This window comes from Oxyura jamaicensis, chromosome Z, assembly GCF_011077185.1.
Source record: "Oxyura jamaicensis isolate SHBP4307 breed ruddy duck chromosome Z, BPBGC_Ojam_1.0, whole genome shotgun sequence".
Classification (NCBI taxonomy): domain Eukaryota; kingdom Metazoa; phylum Chordata; class Aves; order Anseriformes; family Anatidae; genus Oxyura; species Oxyura jamaicensis.
Genome location: NC_048926.1, coordinates 61,942,662 through 61,964,779, shown reverse-complemented (window position 1 = coordinate 61,964,779; position 22,118 = coordinate 61,942,662). Strand labels below are relative to the sequence as shown.

At 40.2% G+C, this 22,118-nt stretch overlaps 1 long non-coding RNA gene across 2 annotated transcripts; it reads right to left on the bottom strand.

Moving 5' to 3' along the window:
• Positions 1 to 383: 383 nt before the first annotated feature.
• On the bottom strand, positions 384 to 21,359 carry LOC118156523. Of its 2 annotated transcripts, XR_004746299.1 has the most exons (4): positions 21,164 to 21,359; positions 14,269 to 14,423; positions 1,283 to 1,383; positions 384 to 966 (listed from the first exon to the last, which is right to left on the bottom strand). It is a non-coding gene; the product is annotated as an uncharacterized LOC118156523 (long non-coding RNA). The 2 variants fall into 2 exon arrangements; XR_004746298.1 differs by lacking the exons at positions 384 to 966; positions 1,283 to 1,383 and adding an exon at positions 13,518 to 13,815 and having other exon boundaries at positions 14,274 to 14,423; positions 21,164 to 21,338.
• Positions 21,360 to 22,118: the final 759 nt, after the last annotated feature.

The window sequence follows — 22,118 nt, the reverse complement described above, 5'->3', positions numbered from 1 at the left end:
AGCATCTGCTCCAAGGATAACTGTGCAGCTTATACTTACCCTAGGACCTGGGCTGCTTCCTAATCTACTGAGAACCAAGACAGGTTGCTACTTATCTCAATGGAGTTCAGATCCCTCACACTACTTGTTCCTTCGCTCCCTAGGAAGTCTGAGCCAGTTCAAGGCCCCTTAGCTCTGCTTTCCACAGAATCCATGCCTGAACATTATATAGATTTGCATACTTCACAGAGAGTATGTGGATGCCCCATCCCTGGAAGTGTCCATGGAATCCTAGAATCATAGAATCACAGAATCACTAGGGTTGGAAAAGACCTCCAAGATCATCCTTGGCTAGGTTCAAAGGAGCTTTGGGCAACCTGGTCTTGTGGGAGGTGTCCCTGTCGGGCGTGGAACTAACGGTCTTTAAGGTCCCTTCCAACACAAACATTCTGTGCTTCTATGTTTCAGTGATACATACAAGTTTTGTTGAAATTTGAGTTAAACTAACTTCTTCACCTCATCAGGGCCAGAGTATCCAGACTTTTGCTGAATCTAACCCTCACTTAAGTTCACAATTACATGATTAATGACATCTTAAAGAATTCAAGCAATGGCAAAGCTGTAAAATCCACACAAATACCATCCAGAAGCCTCTAAAACTGGCAGAAGATGCCAGGCTAGGGCAGCAAGCCAGCAGCATTATCATCAACACACAACAGCAGTAACATCCAGCAACAGTTAAATTTGTCAGTCACGGCAAGATGCAAGCACAGATGGTAAAGGAAAAGACATGCTATCTTCCCTTCCAATCTTAGCAGTTACAATAGATCTTCCAAAAAGCTCATAAAAAGCTCACAAGCAGGAACTGGCCTCAACATATCAATAAGCAGGGTAATTAATCACACTGCCTAGTGCTTTAACACAGACTTGTGCTACCTGCTGCATAACATCATCAGTCAATCAAATGGGACTGCATACAAAACTTGCCTTCACAGATATATGCCATCAAGTAATAGTAGGGGAGAGAGAGAAAGAGAGAGATTAATGAGTCCAAACAAATGTAAAATCCTTTCTCTAAATGCAGCAGAAATAATCCCTAAGAAGTCTATTAATGTCAATATCTAAATTAAGACTCAAAAGGAAATGTCAGTACAATTTAATGCCAGCAATGTGATTGTGGGCTCTTTGGGAAACAAATTAATGATCTTACCAAAGAAAAGTTCAGTTGAAAAAGCATCACTTGAAGAATACCATGGACTATGTTGAATCGTGTTACATTCAGTGATACTCTCTTCATATTTACTGTTTTGATTTAGTCTTTTATTTATATGAATGTCCTTTGATGTGTTAGTTAAAACTGCAGGCTTTATTGCCTAAAATCACAGAGATGTGTTGGGTTTCCAGCTTTTTTGGGGAAGGAAGAGATGAAGAGAAAGCAGTGAAACAAATAAGCAAAAGTAGATGTAATAGATCTCCATCTGGATTAAGGAAAAAGAAAAAAAAAAAAAAAAAGTGAGAGAAAGACATGAGAGAAATGACTGACCGATCCAAATTGCTCTTGCAAATAGTTTCCTGATTTATTTTTTAAATCTTCTGTGTCCTAAATAGGTGCAAGTGTCTTTCCTGACCCTGACACTGCTTAAATTATCAGGCATTAATATGGTACTTGACTATTAATGACTGAGTGAAGTTGCTAATACAGCAATTTTTCATTACAAATATCTCATGTTGTCACCCACCTAATCCTTACATAAGTAAACAAGAGTCTTAGCTACATAAACCCCTGGTTCTTGCTGTATTATCCAGAAGAAAACAAACTTCATAAAGCTGCTTACTCTAAAAAAGAGAGACACAAAAATGTTCCACTCCATCAAAAGACTTCTGCTTCAAATTTTCCTTTTGATCAGTAGAAAATTCTGAGCAAGAAAATTCACTTTTAAAGGGATTTACTAGCAATACATATGAAGGAATAGAACAAAGCATTTACATAAGTGTGTTAGGTAACATTAGTTAGGGCTACCAAATATTTTTCTGGCAATAGCTGTTAGTAGCATACCTAACGACATGAGGTATGTATCTTTTCCTGTGGTATACTGTCTCATTCACAATTTGCCTGAAACTTAGCAGTTTGTGACCAATATGATTTTTACTGTTGTAAGTAGACAAACGTTATGAATAGAGCAATATAAATTCAGCATACACAGGATACAGAAAAAGATACATGACTTTTTGCTGTTGTTGTTGTTTATTTGGAGATTGCAGATAAGATTGAAGAATTATTTATTTTTCTAATCCTGTAATTAAATTTATTAGAACTGTTAAATGAGAAAACTTAATTAATCTCCCTAATTTGATTTAGCAAGCTTTATACTGAGACATACTATATATAAATTTAGGACACTACAATGTTATCTTTTCCTTGTATTAAATACAATTCTATTTATAATGGGCACAATAATTATCAGATCCCCTCCACTATATTGTTTAGGTTTATATAACGAGCACCGAATCTTAAACTATGCCACATAACACAGGCTATTTTCACAGACAGTTCCAGTTTTCCCAACTGGATAGACAAAAGTGAATTTTTCCACCTGAGGCTGAGAGTCGTGGAACATAAGGGAGGGCTCTAAGAGCAAACAGGAGAACGAGGGACTGGGACTACTGCTTCCTAGAGGGATCTGCCCAGCAGTTGCCATCAGTTGCACATGCCCTGAGGCAACCCTCACGGTCCTCAGCAGCTTGATGAAGGTGGCAGCTGCCTATCCTGCCCATGCCTAGAGTCAGTTCTGCTTGCTGATGAACAGCTAGGCAAGGAGAGCAGCAAGGGGGGTGTGTGCGCACCAAGCCTAGTGGCATCACCAGAGCACTACGCACCTCAACCCTTCTGCCTGTGGGCATGCCACAAGTAGCATCAGAGGTGGTAAAACCAGGCCCCTGACATTGGCATCAATGGCCAGCAAATTGCCCTTGTACAGCCTCTGTGCTTCTCATGTGAGGTATATCCCAGACTTCTCTCATGTGATTCCCCATGCTGCAACGCTGCGTGTGTGCCAAGTTTGCAGAGTTTTACATTATCCATGCAGACAGCATAATCCATGTCACCCTCTTGCACTTGTAAATTCAGGACTCTGTAGTCCTGAACAGAAGTCCTGGCCTTCCTGAACAGAAAAGGCCAGATGCCTTATATCTCACTGTGATTAGTGTCAAATAGGGAAACATGCTGGAGAGAATCTGGAATAGGCTTCCGAAAGCACTACACTACTCAACAGAGTTCCTGACTGAGTGGCTTGCTAGTACATATCTACCAAGGCGCAAGGCCAAGGGATCAATGAACACACAGTGCACGCCACTTCAGGTGTGTCAGGTTCCCAAAAACAAAGTGTACACAGGGCAAACACACTTGCTCTTCATCCTAATTAGATTATCTCATTGAAGCCTTCTTTTTATGCAAGCCTTCAAAAGCATACGCTTGTAATGCTATGATTATCAAGTTTGCTTGGTGTTGAGTTCTGACTCCTCTTTGGTGGGTGCTGTGAATTTTCCTAATCCTTCTAAGGAAAAGAAAAGCTGTCATTTGACTGACTTCTTTTTCCTGTGCTTGTTAAAGGATAATGGCATGGCTCTGCAAGGCTTTTGCACCATAGCCTGAATTCTCAAAATACTTAATACCTATCCAAAACATAAACACATTGCTGTTTCTAGGTTTCTTTTTATGTTAATGACTTGAACGGCAATTAATAGCCTTCTCCTATTTCAATTCACAGAACTGAGCATTTCTTTCTGCTTGTCTTCTGCTATATAAAGCCATCTGTTTGCTTAGCAGCAACCCAGACTCATTAGTTGTGGATGACTTTTACTAAGAACTAACAGAGGCATAATTAAGAATAACAGAAGAAAATTAGAGAAAACACGGGTGCTAAATATGCTCAGATTTTTAGAAACCAGCAATATCTGTCAGACAATTTTACACATTCCATCTGAGAGAATAATTTCAGATTAAAGAAATATCCTGTTTTGCAAATCTTTTGCTAGACAAGCAGTAGCATTATTAATTATCATTTCTAGTTCTTCTCCACATAAAGTTAACTGTTTAGGGCAATGTAAATTCAGATAAGGCAAGCTTTCCAAGCTAAAACTAAGCTAAAACAAGCTTATCCCTATAGCTGGTGCTTTTAAAACACAAATGACACAAGTAAGGAGGAAAACTGATAAGGAGGAAACTGGTAAGGAGGAAACTGATACAGCACCCGGGCTGTACCACGCTGCTGAAACAAAGGAATCAGGTGCTATAATGTCTTCCACTGGTCACGGCACAAAGAGCAAAAAGAATAACACAGTGAAAATACAGACTTGAAGAGGACAGTTTGAAGTTGAGTCTTTTGAGTTTTGAAAGACTGAAGTGTTTCTGTTCCTTGAGAAACAGAGGCAGGAAACAATGATGAACTAGCTCAGCTAAGCAGTTTAGCAAGCATCAGATTAACTCATATGACAAAATTCAGCTTAAAACAACTCAGATTAAAAAATTTTCTCACAGCTTAAATGTGTCATGCAAGCATTTCACTGGAAATTTCCCATATTACATTTTACAAGCAGTTTTATGCCATTGGCATAAAGGCTAGCCTGTGACTGGAAACATTGCTGCTAACTTTCAGCTTCACGATAAAATGACCAACTAAAAAATATTCCAGTTTTTCTGCTGGGATTCTAGGCAATGGCTCACTTTAGACATCAATAAATGAAAGACAGTGATAGTTACCGCAGCCCTGGGCATTATCTCTAGGATGCTGATAACCAGTTTTCACAAGGTATCAGGAAATGCCTTGACTGGAAAGATTAATCACACATTTGGTATTGGATTGGACAATGCTTACTCCTGAGTACTCTACAGTTTCAAATTGCCAAAAATTCAGGATCTGACTTTTCTCCACTTATAACACATAGATATTGCTGATTCTAGGATATTCTGGCATATTCTAATTGATATTCTGGGACACATTCACTCATATATTTCTTTCATTTTAATAAGATAATTCAATTGACTGGTATATATTTACTGGTATAAATCATTATAAAATGATCTGAAGCATTTTTTTCTAGTGATCAGTTTTTATTTCTGCTATTTAACATTCTTGACCTTCTGTCCACTACTTACTCAAAATATTGTATCTCTTTACAATTTGTGAAACCCTTTCAAAGTCACTTGACCTCCATTCCTAGGACCATTGTGTCACCATCAAAATAATATATTTGGCTCTATAATTATGCATTTACTTTCTGTTGTTATCACTGCTGCCAATCTCCAGTAAATTTATAATGCTTTATGTAGTTCCTATGTTCTTCTGTACAGTGGCATTACTCATAATGCCAGACATGTCAAGTTGTTTATATAAGAAAATGTACTGGGGAAAAAAAAAAAATATATATATATATATATATATATTACTAGACTAATATCAATATAACCACCCATCTGTGTGCGCTCTCATACTAAAACTCTACACTAGTAGCGTTACATAATAGAGTTCTGTGATTCTGTGATATACTAGTGCAATTGTGCTGTTAAGAGCATGCTGGTGACTGGTCTTTAAGAGCTTACTTTGGGTGACTGACTATTAACCTCAACAGAAAGTTTAAAATGAGTTTGACTTCATAAGTACATATCAATACTATTATTCTCTATTAGTAATCAGTCTAATAAAGTAATTTTCACATAAACACGCAACAGATGCCAATAAACTGCAGCTTCACTAAATTCAACAGGACTGAGAAACTTCCTTTCCATCAGTAGTCTGCCAGGGCCACTCTCAAACCAGCAACTATCCATGCACTTATTTGTGATGTGATGCCTCTAGCATCAAGCTTTTGGTAGTGAGGGGGCTGCAGGGGTGGCTTCTGTGAGAAGAATCCAGAAGCTTCCCCATGTTAGATACAGGCCAGTTTCAGACAGCTTCAGGGGGACCCACCAATGGTCAGAGCCAAGCCAATAAGCAATGTTGTTTACACCTCTGTGACAGCAGAATTAAGAAAGGAAAAAAAAAAAGGTTGCAACAGCAGCTGGCAGAGTGAGGAGTGAGAGCCAGCTCTGCAGCCCCCCAGGGGAGTGCAGCCGGAGGGCAGGAGGTGCTCCAGGCAGGCAGCAGCAGTTCCCCTGCAGCCTGTGGAGAGGCCCCTGCTGGAGCAGGCTGTCCCCCTGCAGCCCATGGGTCCTACATGGAGCAGATCTCCACGCTGCAGCCCATGGAGAGCCCCCGCTGGAGCAGGTGGATGTGGCCTGGAGGAGGCTGCGGCCCATGGAGAGCCCCCGCAGGAGCAGGCCCCGGGCCGGAGCTGCAGCCCGTGGAGAGGAGCCCACGCAGGAGCAGGGGGCTGGGGGGAGCTGCTGCCCGTGGGGGACCCGTGCTGGAGCAGTTTGCTCCTGGGGGATGGATGGAGCCCATGGGATGGAGCCATGTGAGAGCAGTGCGTGAAGAGCTGCTGCCTATGGGCAGCCCCCGCAGGCTCAGTTTGGGAAGGACAGCATCCCGTGGGAGGGACCCCATGGGGAGCAGGGGCAGGGAGGGACCGTGAAGGAGTTGCGGAGACGAAAATTTAGGGACTGACCGCAGCCCCCATTCCCTGTTTCCCTGCACTGCTCGGGTGGGAGGATGTAGAATAGGGTGGATGAGGGGAAGGTGTCTTTAGTTTTTTTCCTTTGTTTCTCATTGCTCTAACTTGTTAGTAATAGGCAATAATTTTTACTGATCTCCTTACACTGAGTCTGTTTTGCCCGTGATGGTAATTGTTGAGTGATCTCCCTGTCCTTGTCTCAACCGTGGAGCCATTTTCATCGTATTTTCTCCCCCTTTCCGTTTGAGGAAGGGGAATGAGAGAGCAGTTGTGGTGGAGCTTGGCTGCGCACCGGAGTAAACCCACCACACCTGGGACTGTATGAGAAAATTCCTACCAGGAAGAGCAGAATCATCTCCATTACTCTCCAAGTAAAACCATTTATCCTTATAAATTTAATCTAAAGAGTCCATAATGACACCCTGTAAGCTGGGATCTCAGAGTCTGCCTACAACAAGGCAGTGGAACTGGCAGCTTGTTGGTCTTACCTGGCTCATGTTGTGAAGGATGAACTCCTTTTAGACTACCCATAGTTTTCCCTCTGTTGGAGAGGGGTACCATGTGTCTTGCCCATGGCATGTTTGGGACCTGCAGGCAGACTGTTAGACAGTGGACTAGCTCTACACAACATCCTCACAAAGGAAGTTATCCAGCATTTTTCCTCAACTGCATCCTGTCTGCCTGTGAATCAGAAAATACCATAATATGCCAGACAGAAATGGACAGCTTCAGAAACAATTTGCATTCTGACAGCTAATTTCCATTTCTGATCCATTTGCCTCTTCCTGCAGCTTGTTCACTAAAGAAAAATGAACTCACGTAGAGCACAGCAAAATCATTACACCATTTCAGCTATATGTGCCTAAAAAAAAATGTTTAGGAGAAGCCAATTTATTTCCACACATATTCAAAAATTCTTGAGCCTTTTGGAACCCAATCAAAAAGAGCCTGTGATGAATTGCTGTGACAATTTATCTCCCAGGCTTCTATTCATTATCTGAAGATTCAAAGATTCACATTTTTGCTCTAGCAGAATCCTGATATATGCATAACCTTGACACGTGAATAAATTCTTTTATTTGGAATGTCTCTGTCTCTCACAGAGGATTGTTTACAGGCCTGTATTATCTGAAATAGTTATTCTTTGACGTACATCAAATGTTGTATTCATCTGACACGTGGCTATTGTTAAGGATAATTTTTCTGGTGTTTATTTTATGTGGAAAGCAGGAATCAGGCACACATACAGAGTGAAACTTTGATGGAGAAGATTCACATTGGAGCCAAATTAAATACCCTTTGCAAAGATGACTCTAAGTGACTCTCTCTTGAGAGCCTTTTCAGAAACCAGTGCCTTTACAGCAGAAACTATTATAGCAGCTTTCCACAACAGACTATCAGACAAATTCAAACGTCTGAGTCATGTACTCTATACTGCTTATACAACAGTGCATGTATTTCCTTTCAGAAGCCTGTGCACCTGCTCTGACATTACTGTCAGAAACAGCATCATGCTGTTCTTCCCTGCATCTCTGGATTTAAAATTTTAGATTAGGCAGGAAATACTGCCAAGATGTTAGGGAAATGTCGCAGCATAAGGAAGGTTGTACTCATTCTGAAAATCAGAACAAGAAGGCACAAAGTAGAAATGCATCTGCTTTAGTTTTGAATAACTTTGTAAAAGCTTGCTAATTAAAGTAACTCAAAACCTTGAAACAGAAAGTCTTTGTTTAACTTATTTTCCCATCAATATAATTAAAGAACTCTTTACATACTGAGTCTTTTCAAAATCTTAGAAATATATCTAATATTACCTTAGGAATTCTCCTAGATATTTCAGGTTAATGGGTAGAATCTTTAAGAACTACAACAGTTGCTACTTATTGCCTGTAATAATGAGCCAAAACATAAGACTATTTCTTTTTACATTGTCACAATGATCTATTTTGTTTTCCACTCATTCAGCTCCTTCATTTTTTCTTTGCAGACATTAACCTGATATTTTCTAACTTTCTTCCTTTTATCACTGACCAAAAAAAATTTAAAAATTAAAAAAAAAAATCCCAAACTCCTTGGGATTTGTCTTTCCAATGAAGGATACAGAAAAGCAGCACAAACATAAAACCTATCATTAAAAGATAGTGAAAGAGTCAATGAGCCCCAAAAGCAGCTCTTCATACAGGTTGTACCCTAACAACTCAAGTAATTTGTCAACCATGTCTAATATATAGGTATCTGACAGAATGGTAAGGTACCAGGTCACCTTTGAAAAAAAGTATTTGGAAGACCACTGCAGCTAGTGGCCTCTTAGGTAGGATCCTCAAACAGGCATAAAGAATATTGTGTATAGAAAGATTGTTGAATAAGAAAATATAGGAAATACAAGGTATTACAAAGAAACTGAATTAACAAGGAAAGCTTAAATGGCTTAGAAAGGATAATAATTTCTGCTAATCTTCAAAGATGTTGACCACAAGCTTTCAGAACTGTAAATTTATATGTTGAAGATGACTGTTGTTCTTCCTATGAGTTGCCTATATTTAATATCCTCATAGTAGTGGGAATTGTTTCATTGAGATGTTCAGGCAATGATTCTGAGATCTGAATAGCAATGTTTGATTATGGCATTAACAGACTGAAGTACTTGCTATAATATTCTTGTGATTTCTGTCTTTCCAAGTTCTGTACTGTCATTGTCAATTATGCTAATGAATAAATACAAATGTTTTGACATAATAAAATACTGTACACCTCAAATAAATGCCTGATCATATTCATCTTACTACTCATCAATCATTAATTTTACCTCTCTTCTAAAGAGGATAAACTCTGCATGACAAATGGCTACTGTCAAAATCAGCAGAAAATAACTTTCCTTCAAGCTTCTAATAAGAAAAGTACATTATGTCTAACTATGTAAAAAGTAAATGTCATTAAAAATATCTGACATTGTCCTTTAGCATTTATTTCTCTCTTTATCAAATCATTGAATAATGCAAACAGGAAGCAGATTTTCAGTTAATGCCCTGAAGAGTTCTAACTTTAAAAGACAGATTCAGAAGGCCTAATGGTAGAGATATGCTGACAGACATCCCAGTCTCTTTCCACAGGAGAATAAACCACAGAATCATAGAATTGTTTGGGCTGGAAGGGACCTGGGAGGAGTAGGAAGTTCTCCAACAGATATCCAAGTATTCATGCAAAAGTGCCAGGTGTCCTTAGTACTCTAAATAAATGCAATGTCAACAAGGTGTAATAGCATTGGAAACTAGCTATTAGCCAAAAGTACTTAGAGTAGCTTGGTATCAAAAATGAAAATCAGAAGCATTCTCAATTTCTTTAATCCATACTCTGATGAAAGTTTGAAAAAGTAAAGTTGGTCAGCAGGAAGCAAATGTGCCAAAAACAAAGAAAGAAAGAAAGAAACAAACAAACAAACAAAAAGATATTTAAATGTTTACTTGTGTCAGGAATATTTTGCATTCCACTTGAACACTCTTCCAGCAGTTGTATTGTCCCTTCTTAAGAAAAACAAAATGATAAGGGCTAGTCTTTTAGCAGATTCCCCAAACCCATTTTGGACCAGGGAACTAAATATCTCTAAATATAACTTGACTGTTTAAGACACTCCCTCTATAATTCTCTTTTTCGTCTTCCTATTTCTAAACTATGCCAAAGGTAAAGAATCCCACCTAATACTTTAAATTTCAGCCCTCCAATCACTAGCCTGAGATAGATACATTACTGTTGCCATTGCAAGAGGGATTAAAATATCACTTAGACTTTGTTTTGGCCCTCTGCAAAAGAGGAAATCACAAACAGCAATGAAGAAACACAAGCTACAAGTAGAGAGGTGTTTTCACACTAACTTTTGAAGGAGCAAACATTCTAGTAAAGCCAAAGCAAACTCAGTGATAACAAGGGAGCAAAGAATGGAGGCTAGGTTCATCACATAACTTGTGAAGAGCTGATGTGTGAAGATTTAAAACTCTAGTTTCAATTCTCCAAGGCTTGGAAGCCTCCTATAACATTCAGCTGGCACCATTCCCACTTTTAGAGTGATCATACTTGAAAGGAGAGGGATAGAGAAGCAAAATAATGGTTATTTGGGAACCAAACATAATTTCTTAAGAGAAATTAGAATTAGACACAATGTTGTGAAGATCTCTAGTTTGCATTTATCAAGTAGTGACTAGAAAAGGGGATCTAATGTTTCCTGGGAAAGTAAAGGGTTACCCAGCTGCCTAGAGTTACAGTCTGAACCAGCAGGTAGCAGACTGAAAAGAAATAGTGCTGCTGCCATTCGGCAGTCCCTCAGCTGTTCCCTAGGCTGCAAAATAAACACTGTAATACAGCAGATTACTGTGGGAAAATATAACAGCCAAAAAAGATGAAAGCCCCAGGAATAAAAGAGATGCAGTTCTTCTATTTTAGATAGGTAGGTGGACCAACAGACCTGCAGAAGACTTTGTACAAATGCAGTGTGTTTTCTACTGAGTTGCAAGTGCCTCTATGTTGTGTGCAATGGACACAACACAATGCAGAAGAAACTGTCCCTGAAGGACAAGTTGTCTCTTTGTGGAGCTGTTTCCCTTCGCTACAAGGTCTCGGCTTAATGTTGCCTTGCAGCTGTCAAGTCTACTACCTTCCAGAACAGGTTTGAAAATAAGCTTTAAGCTTAAGCATTTATTGCTACTTCTCTCATCATACTATGGGTTTTACCACAGGAAAGTTTAGCCCAGCTCATTATATTTTCATACATACTATCTGTCATGCTTCATTATTAGTAAAACCTGTACAATTAAAATGTTAAAACCTGTATTTTGCTGCATTTTGCTGTTTGTTTACGTTTGCTATCCCAAGATATGAGTTGCTTGAATGACAGAGACTGGTATAGATGTATTGGATTGAAGATTTTGCACATGTGATAAATGATTAAGTCCCAAATAGGATTTTTGTGATTTATTAAGCGAATAGAGGCAAGCAAACAGCGCTGGGTGCACCGGGAGTCTCTGCTCTACCAGGACGCACACCTGTTACATCAGGTGGCTGATTTTTATGCTCCTAGACTAATACATATTCATCACTATTCCTAGAAAAGGCGGGGTTATTATAATTAGTTCCTGGAATCCAAACCCTCTCTGGACGCATGCGTAGCAGTCTCTGGTGGTCTTTCTGGGGGTCTCTTGTGCTGAAGGCTCGTAGTCTTCCTCCCAGGCTTTGTCCTTCGGTCGTCCTTCAACTCCCCCTTTCTCCTTATTTGGTGGATCTCTTTGCTGGTTATCAGAGGCTTGTGCAGCGTCCCATGCAAAAGTCTGCAGTTTCCTAAAAAAAACTCCTTGGTCCTCTTATCTCCCAGACTCGAGTCTCAATGTTCGCCCTTCACACCCTCTATTTACACAAATTGCTGGATCGTTCCTTTGCATGATACAAGAACTATGTACACTAATCACTCTGTTTTTCTTAAATAGGAGTTTATATTTCATCATGCGGCCCTAGCATTGTTCCATACTGACACGAATCAAATAAACACATTTCACAATCCCCCATTTCTTTTTTTTTTCATGGTATTGATTCATGTTTTATTATTATTATTATTATTATTATTATTCAATTGAGTCAATACTTGCCAAATTGGTACCAATTTTGGATCCTCTTTTGTTTTTATTATCATCAGGGAATGGGTTTTCCCTTACCCTGGTTCTGGGTCAACACGTACCACAGATATTTGCATTCCTTGTATAACCGAGTGTATTAGTCAGGTAAAACAGGGTATTAAACATGGAATTATTGAATTATTAAACAACCCTCCACATATTCCCAGTAAAACTATCCTGATTCTAGTAAGCCAACCACTACCCGTAAAGCCCCTCCATAATTCTCTTAAATTGATTTCATTCCAAATTTGAACTGGGACATGTGCAATTTTCTTCATTTCTTTTTACAAGTTCATTCACAGCTTTTCCTTCATCATCAATCTCTAAACAGCAGTTACTTAAGGTTAAATTTTCCACAGACTCCTCCTTCTTGTGCTAGCAAATAATCTAAAGCTAAGCAATTTTGATACAAAGCAGTTCCCATCTTGGTATTTTGTTTTGCAATTAATCCGAGTGCATCTCCAGTTTTATTCACAACTATTTCTACTACAGCTTGCAACCTAATTATTCTATTAAGCGTATCTATTGGGGTCCTATAGCCCCAGGATCCGTACTCCAAACACATAACTTCTCACATCCTTACAAGATGTTGTGCAGAACAGCCCTCCCCAGGCTCTGAACAACTGGCTGATCCACCAGATCTCAGGAAAAAAAAAAAAATAAAAATGCAGATTTTGGTAAAATTGTTTGGTAGTCTTTGGTTCAGAAACATAGATAACCTTAGTAAAATGTGTATACTGGTTAAGCAATGGAAATGACTGTTTCATGTTCCTGTTCTCAGGTACCAGCATAATGTTTCAACCACTATGTAACTGTTGTAACCAAGTCATTAAGACAAGCAAAATAAAATGGCCTAACTTATTCGCCACTAAACTTAAGGGGTATAAAAATAATGCTGCTTAGGTATGCTGCTCTATAGAAACTCAAACAAAACGAAACAAATTGTGCCATAGCCAATGGCAGCATCTGTCTAAGACCACAGATATCAGCCTGTTCAGAGTTAAATGGTACAGACTTTTGGTCTATAGGTTATTTTCCCTCCAAAAATCTGTGTACACTTTAGCATAAGGAAAGGAAGAAGGCAATTAAAACAAAACCAACAACAACAACCTCAACAAAAATTGGCAACAGCAGCAGGAGTTAAGAGAGCATGACCAAAGCACAGCAAAGACATGAAGGTGGTGGAGAACAGCTTTTTGATAACTTATGTGTTTGCAGAAATACCTTAACAATGACAGTCTAATAAAATTGTACTTCAGAGAGACAAACTGTCAGCATTCAGTCTAATAGATTCTCAATCAGGTGCATTAGGAATGGACATTCATGGACAATTTATGGACAGAGATTTAACAGAGTATGTTGTTCCTTTTTGTATTATCCCTTTTTACTTTCTTTTTATTATGGACTATGAATATGTACCTTAGAAGTCATTCCCAGCATTGTCCCACAATTCAAAAGGTGACCAGATTGTCTAGCAATTTAAACAAGACCAAATACTGGCCCCAGACCCACTTGCTGTGTACTGTAAAAGGAGGCCATCAAGGGGCAGAGCTGATCTTCATCTATCTACCTGAAATGTGCATAACTACAAAGCTGTCACAGCTAACTAAAATATCCCACTTAGGATGAAATGAAGAGGCAAGTGTGGTGAGCATACAGAAATCTTTGGCCAGCACAGCTTTTATGCTGTTTAAATTTATACTGTAGACCATACAGCCAAATTAGAGGTGAATAAACAATCTCTCCTTCCTGTTCTTTCTACCCAGGCTCCAAGCCATTTGTGATTTGAGCCAAAGCAAGGACCTAGCTCACAGCATCTGACTGTCCTTCACAGCAATGTGGAGTGTGAGATCAAAGAAGACAATGTGACCATTTAGTATGACTTTCTATTAAACATGTTCTACCATAATACCTTATATACATATGGTCATCTGGAGAGGTCCCAAATGACTGGAGACTTGCTAATGTGATGCCCATCTCTAAGAGTCGTAAAGAGAACTCAGGGAACTACAGGACTGTCAACCTTACCTCAGTGCCAGGGAAGGTGATGGAACAGGTCATCTTGAATGCAATCACACAGCATGTGCAGGTCAACCTGAGGATTAGGCCCAGACAGCATGCGTTCGTGAAAGGCAAGTCCTGCCTGACCAACTTCATCTCCTTCTATGACCAGGTGACCTGCCTGATGGATGAGGAAAAGGCTGTTGATGTAGTCTATCTAGACTTCAGTGAAGACTTTGACATGGTCTCCCACAGTATTCTGCTTGAAAAGCTGGCAGCCCATGGCTTGGACAGGTACACTCTTTGCTGGGTTAAAAAATGGCTGGATGGGTTGGCCCAGAGAGTGGTGGTGAATGGAGTGAAACCCAGCTGGCAGCTGGTCATGAGTGGTGTTCCCCAGGGGTTGCTGTTGGGACCCATCCTCTTTAATATTTTAATTAATGATTTGGATGAGGGAACTGAGTGCACCCTCAATAAATTTGCAAACAACACCAATCTGGAGGAAGTATCAATCTGCTGAAGGGTAGGAAGGCCCTCCAGAGGGACCTGGATAGAATGGGTTGATGGACAGAGACCAATGGGATGAGATTCAACATGGCTAAATGTCCTGCACTTCGGGTCCTGCACTTTGGCCACAATAACCCCATGCAGCATTATAGGCTTGGAGGAGAGTGGTTCAAAAGCTGTGCACAGGAAAAGGGTCTGGGGGCATTGATTGGCACTTGGCTAAACATGAGGGGGCAGTGTGCCCAGGTGGCCAACAAAGCCAATGGCATCCTGGCTTGTATCAGGAACCAGGACCAGGGAGGTGATCGTCCCCCTGTACTCAGCTCTGTTGAGGCCACACTTCAAGTGCTGTATTCAGCTTTGGGCCCCTCGCTACAAGAAGGACATCGAGGCCCTGGAGCGTGTCCAGAGAAGGGCTACAAAGCTGATGAGGGGTCTGGAACACAAGTCCTGTGAGGAGTGGCTGAGGGAACTGGGGTTGTTTAGTCTGGAGAAGAGGAGGCTCAGGGGAGACCTCACTGCTCTCTACAGCTACCTGAAAGGAAGGTGTGGGGAGCTGGGGGTCAGCCTCTTCTCACAGATAAGTAGTGACAGAACTACAGAGAGTAGCCTCAAGTTGTGCTAAGGGAGGTTCAGGTTGGAAATGAGAAGACATTTCTTCTCAGAAAGAGCAGTTGGGCATTGGGATGGGTTGCCTGGGGAGGTGGTGGAGTCACCGTCCCTGGGGGAGTTCAAGGAAAGGGTGGATGTGGTGCTTAGGGACATGGTTTAGTGGGTGATATCAGTGGTATGGCGATGTTTGGATCAGATGACCTTGGAGGTCTTTTACAACCTTAATGATTCTGTGATATCAAGACAAAGGTTTCTGTAGCAAATAACTTACTCCTTACTCCTTAAACATAGGCAGAAAACAGGGAAGATGAAGAAGACAACAGTGCTGGAAACCCCAAGGAAGAGTCAGTCAGAGACACATAGGAGGAAGCTAAACCCTTTGGAAGAAAAAAAAAAAAAAAAAAAAAAAAAAAAAAAAAAAATAAAACTTATTAAATCTAACAGCTGTGCATATGCATTCATGTTTAACTTTGCTGAATTCTCATAGGATGCATTGTGTGATACTTGGAATTTTTCTAAGAAAGGCAACATTTTTTACAGGTATGATAAGAGATTTTGCATGTATGTTGAATCCAATTTTCTTCTGTCCCGAAGAGTCATCACATTTATCTTTAATAATAATAATAATAATAATAATCAGTGTGCCATTTCTGTTTATAAGTTAGTAAAACTCCTCTGCTCCTCTGCTATCCAACAGATAGCTATTCTTTACCTGCTGTGAACAAATCTGTGATGACGTATGAGTAAGGAAAAGACCTATAGTGTGTGAAGATCTCTGGAAACTTTACTTTATAAACTAGTTTGAGGGATGAGCAAGAACGTGCAAGACATAAACAATGTTCTCTGCAAAGCTGTCATTGCTTCTAGTAAGTTATACTATAGAATAATTTCCTCTAGTTGCTTTGGGTTTATTGAATGCCATTTCTCTTCTGCCGCTGCTGCTCTAGTGCATTGCTGTTGTGGTTTAACCTGGCAGGCAGCTCAGCACCACACAGCCATTCACTCACCCCCCCAACCCCCCCAGTGGGATGGGGGAGAGAATCGGAAGGAAGAAACATAAAGTCTCATGGATTGAAATAAAGAGAGTTTAATAGGATAGAGACAGAAGGGAAATAATAATGATGATAAAAAATAACTATAAATATTATTTTAATAAGTGATGCACAATGCAATTGCTCACCACCTTCTTACCGATGCCCAGCCAGTCCCTGAGCAGCATTTCTCCATGGACCAACCCTCCCAGTCTTATTGTTCATCATGACACCACATGGTAAGGGACATCCTTCTGGCCATTTTGGGTCACTCGTCCTGTTTTTGTCCCCTCCCAGCCCTTTGTGCACCTCCAATGTCCTCACTGGCAGGGCAGCACCAGAAGCTGAAAGGTCCTTGGCTCTGTGTGAGCTCTGCTCTGCAATAACTGAAACATCCATGTGTTATCAGCATTATTTTTCTCCTAAATCCAAAACATGGCAGATATCAGCCACTATGAAGAAAATTAACTCTATCCCAGCCCAAACCATGACAATTATCTTCAAATCATTTGAAAAGCTTCAAGAGTTTCACAATAAAACTGACTGTATTTAGTGCAAGTTACAGGCTTGAAAAAAAATAATCCAACTTCTTACAATTCAAAACAGAAAGGTGGTGGCACACAGAGACTGAAAACTGATTTCATACCACTTTGGAACATGCTGACTGGCTCTGTAGGAAGTGGGGTAAGAGTGCAAGAAGTCATTTGTCTGCTAATAAAGAAACCAGCAGCATACACAGCCAAGGACTTGCTTGATGATTTCACCCCTGTCCTACATCAGAGAAACATCCAGAGCTGTGAGGGGAAATACACAGCTCGTGTAATACACCCACTCTGAAAGGAATCAAGAGTTGAAGAAGGTCGTTTTCCTTCCTGATCCTAATCTGGCCCACTAGGACGAATAATATCCTGTTACTACAGATCCCATCCCTGACAGCCTTCCGACGTTGCAAAACAGTCATTTTAATTTTCTTTACCTTGGTGTCATTACACTGTAAAACACTGAAATTACAGAATGCCTGACTTAGAAGGGAATCCCCTTAAAGAATGCATAAAAGATAAAAACTGAGAATGCTAGCTCATAATTCTTGTGACAGTCTAGAGCTGAAAACCTGGTTTGCAGAAAACTACTTAAAAGAGCATAGTGTTGAAAAAGTAGTATATTATATGCAGAGATTGTACTGAGTTATTCAACAGACAACATATAGGCACATTTCTAGGGCAAATAAATAAATAAATAAATAAATTGCCATTGTGTGATTTTGCATAACCCAGTAACTTTTGGGTACATATGTTTACATGTTCCTTGATCCACTACAGACCACCATTCTGATGGTTGTGTTTTAAGTGCTTTAAAGGGTTTGACTTGGACATAGCATGAGGAGACACTGCCTGCACTGCTCAGTCAATCTCCTGCTACCCACGTGCATTCACATTACATATCACTTTTTTTATATTTTGATTAAAATTTGACGTGCTTGCCTTATTGATGTCCTGTTAATACAGATAAGACATTTCAAACTGTCTTGCATTTATTTACATGGGAAGAACATGCATACAAGTGGGACTGTTTGCAGCTGTGCTGCTGCACTCTAACTTGCATATTTCCATACCACTTGTGAAGCTTAGAGTAAGTGAACTGGATCCTTCCCATTATGTCCTGTGAGTGAACAGTTTGCTTTGCTTTGACAGGCTGTGGCTGAAAATCCAGCCATTAAGTCATGAAATAGAATAATAAAATTAGATTAGATTAGAATAGAATAGCATAGAATAGCATAGAATAGATTATTGCCATAAATTTGGCAAGCACAATAGAACTACTGTGGGATAAAATCACTGAATACCACTCTGTCACATTTTTAGAGCCCTTGCAGAATGTATCACTGCTATGATTGCTACACAATGCTTCAATGTAGGCAGAAAAAAATGCAGTATGTACTTGTAGTATATAGGTATCAGCAGAGGGACTATGCTCTTAGGAATGTCTCAAATAGTTTCGGACAGATTCTTAATCGTCACATTGACACAGTCTCCCAAGGTCCCACGAATTTAGGCCATGCCAGCTACAACCCTGCATATGCTGCAGTCACTGGACAAGGCACAGAACACATGTTCTCAGGGCTGCATATCCATCTTGGGCCTGTGAAACCTGCCCTGCATTTCCCTGGGCTCTCAGTAAGAGGCCTTCCACACCCCTTCTGTAATCCCCTCTCAGATGTAATCCCTCCTGGACTATTTAAAAACAGCAATCATTTCCCTAATTTTGAATTAATAACTAGTGGGGACAGTCATCTCCACGGTTACTGCGTTTGTTCCCTGTTGTAATTTGGCCATGGAGGAGGAAAACAAGCACATGTAATTGTGGATGTGTGTGTGTGATCTGGAAAGCACACTACAGTGATGCCTATTCAGTTGAGGCCAGACTCAGCCTACACGTCTGGAGTGAGACGGGGGCAGTAGTAGTTTGCACTGCTCTTTTTCTACTTTTGCCTTCCCCTTTAGTGCTGTGCAAGTGGCCAGAACATAAAGAGGTGAAGGACTCTGTGCAGAAGGGATCACACAGATTTCCCCATTCCTCACTCACTCAGAGCTGATACAATTTCAGCTGTGTCAAAGTAATTTAAATGTAACAAAGCATTTTATTTTCTTTTTTCTTTTTTCCTTTTTTTTCTTTTTTTGGGGGGAGGGGGAGGGGAGGGTGAAAGAGGGGGCAGGAGTAGGAGGGAGTAGGAGAAAAACATTGTTTTAAAGAATCCAACAGGATCAATTGACTGGTTAAAAGACCATAAGCTGTGCTTCCAGATGTATCACCTTTGCCTGCACAGTGCTCTCTTCAATATGTATAGAGGCATTTCTAACTTACTCATTTCAGTTGTACCCAGGCATTAGCTCAAGAGCACTCATTTTCCACTGTCTCTTTGTCAGTACTATACAATTAAGGAGCAATTTTAACTTTACTGTTGAATGCTTCCTTTCTTTGTCTGAACAAATAGCTAATTCCTTCTTCATTGTTTAATGCCGTGGACTTCATTTCTTTTAAAGTCTGAGTTGAGAAACTGAAAGGATTTATTTATTCTATTATAGATTACTACTTCCATCAGATTTGTCCAAGGCTTCACTTGTGAGGAATTAATTCACTGCACAGCTGTGTTCATGCTGCCACTCTGTGGCAGCGAAGAGGTAAGTAAATCAGTAACGTCCGTGTTTATGTTGCTCTCAAATATCTCCTGGCATGATTCCTGATTTAAAAGAAATATCATGCACACATTTTCTGCCTGCAGAACAGCCACGGACAACAGAGCACCCGTTCATAGAGCCCAACTGTTCTGGTTCACACCAGGCATGTGCAAGCAGTGACTGCAGTGGAAGACACGGAACTATCCAGGTTTGCAGAAGATTTCACATATACTCAAGTAGAATTTAGTTCTCTATATTTTTTCCAGGTGCCTTAAGATAACATGATTGCACACAACACACAGAATAAATGGGTAGCCCACTTCCCAGGCCCACTGGGAGGTACTTGAATGAGATTTTCCTCTCTGCTTTGCCGATATAAATCCTGAGTTACCTTCCCAACTCCTTGTACTCAACTACAAGTGCAATAGAACAAACTTTGTTTTTCTGACCCAGGTGCCAGGTGAAAAAAACACTTCGCTTTCTTCCCTCTCTGGAGCCTTCACATAATCTGTCAGGGCCAATACAGCTCCTGCCCCAACAGCGGCTTTACTGCAGCAGAAAATATGGAAATTCAAAGGAGGCGACAGAAAGAGTTGATCTCAAGCAGAGAGGCAGCTGGCAGGCCTCTGTAATTAAATTCCTGGCACACTGTGTATGTTTTTATAATTTTCCCTTGGTCAGCAGATAAAATTAAGTATGTTGACTCCTAGAACTCACTGCATATTCTTTTAAATGTCACCACACATTTGCAGGTCACCACTCAGTTATGCTCCTGCCATTCTCCATTTATAAATCTAACCCTATTTTTTTTCTGAAGTATCAAACTACCACTGATATCAGGTCTTCAGTGACTGCAGGTCTGCCCCCTGCTAGACTCAGACATGCCAGCTAGGTCCTGTCTACAGCTGGGCCCTCCTGCTTGTATTGTGACTTGACAGGATCTTACAGACCTCTGTACTTCAGAAATTATCCTTGCTGCCAAATCCTTACTGCCTCATTGTTGAAAACAACCAAGCAAATGGTACAGTGAAATGAACCACAGAATCATCGAGGCTGGAAAAGACCTTCAGTATCATCAAGTCCAAACCAATGGTATTTCCTAAAAGTTTAACTGAAGAGCCCTGTCCTCTTCCACAATATATCTAACTCCCAACAAAAACTCTCTGCAACCTTGACATGTTACAGAACTATGTGTATTAAAGGATGATGGGATTCTTGTTCCTTTCACCCAGAGGTTTTATTCCCTAATAGTTCCAGTAACTACTGAATACTGCTGCAAATTTTGGGTTTCTTGTACCATGTTACGGGACTCGTGCTTTTCTAATGCCTTTAGAACAGGTAGTATTTTAAATGTGTTCTAGTATAAATAAATAAGTAAATGAGTGAACAAATAAATAAATAAGTCCATATTAGATCTTCTCCCTCCTGCTGCTGGCCGGCAGATTATTACAAATTCTTTGGGAAAAAAAAAAAAAAAAAGAAAAAAAAAAAAAAAATATAAGAAGAACTCTGCAAAAAGATCTGGGAGAAAATAAAACAGATTTTATTTTTGGATACCACACTCTAAAGGCAGAGGTCCTCACCAGAAAACCATCTGCATTCAGGCATAGAAAGCTGATCCCTGGCAAATGAGCAAAATCCCATCTTACAACTTTCCCCATTTTCTGTTTCTGCTTGTCTTTGAATATCCATTCCATTTCAATGCACCAGAGTCACAGTGAGGCAGCTATTTATTTTTAGCTTGGTGCCACTGGAAGATCTTTAAGCCACTGAACCTCAGCAATGGTTCCATTACTGTACGAGGCAGTTTGTCATCCCATGGGATCACAAGGCTAAGCCTCTTAACCTCACAGGAAGATCTTTCTCAACACTACAAGCTCTCCACCATAGCATAGCAAGGGTAATCAGGTAAGAAGAGCCTGGATTAAAATGGCCCATTTCACAAAACAAGTAGAACTGCATTAAAGTGCTTATACTTCCATATCGCAGTTTGCAGGATGCCTTTGTGGTCTTATCAGTGTCTTGCTTCTGCCACACAGGGAGACAGCTTTCCTTCCTAGCATTCACTTGCACACACCCAAATAAAACGCAGGGAGCTGGGCTGGAGCCTCAATTAATCTGAACTTCTCAGTCATAAATGAAAAGTAAGAATCTCCTCCAGCGTTATTGCTTTCTAGTTCCTCCTTCAGAATGCAAGCCTGGAAGGCAAACACAGTTACAAAGAATAGCCCATGAAGAAGAAACTGCAGAGCATCCATGAAATTTATTGTCAAGCCTTTGCAATTGTGATAGCAGAATTTTCCTGGAACATGTACCTTAAAGTGATAGACTTATTTTGCTGTCAATTTTTCTTTTGGTTTATCCTATCTGTTCATAAAGAGAAGAATAGTCATGAATAAATGCTAAATTGCAGGATATTTTAACAACCACATCGTCTCTGACCTGGAACCCTGTGAATGTTTGTAAATCATCTCAAGTAGCCAACTGATGCTGCAGCACTTCCCTGACTCCTCTGACTGCAATACCAGAAAAGAGACATCGTTTGT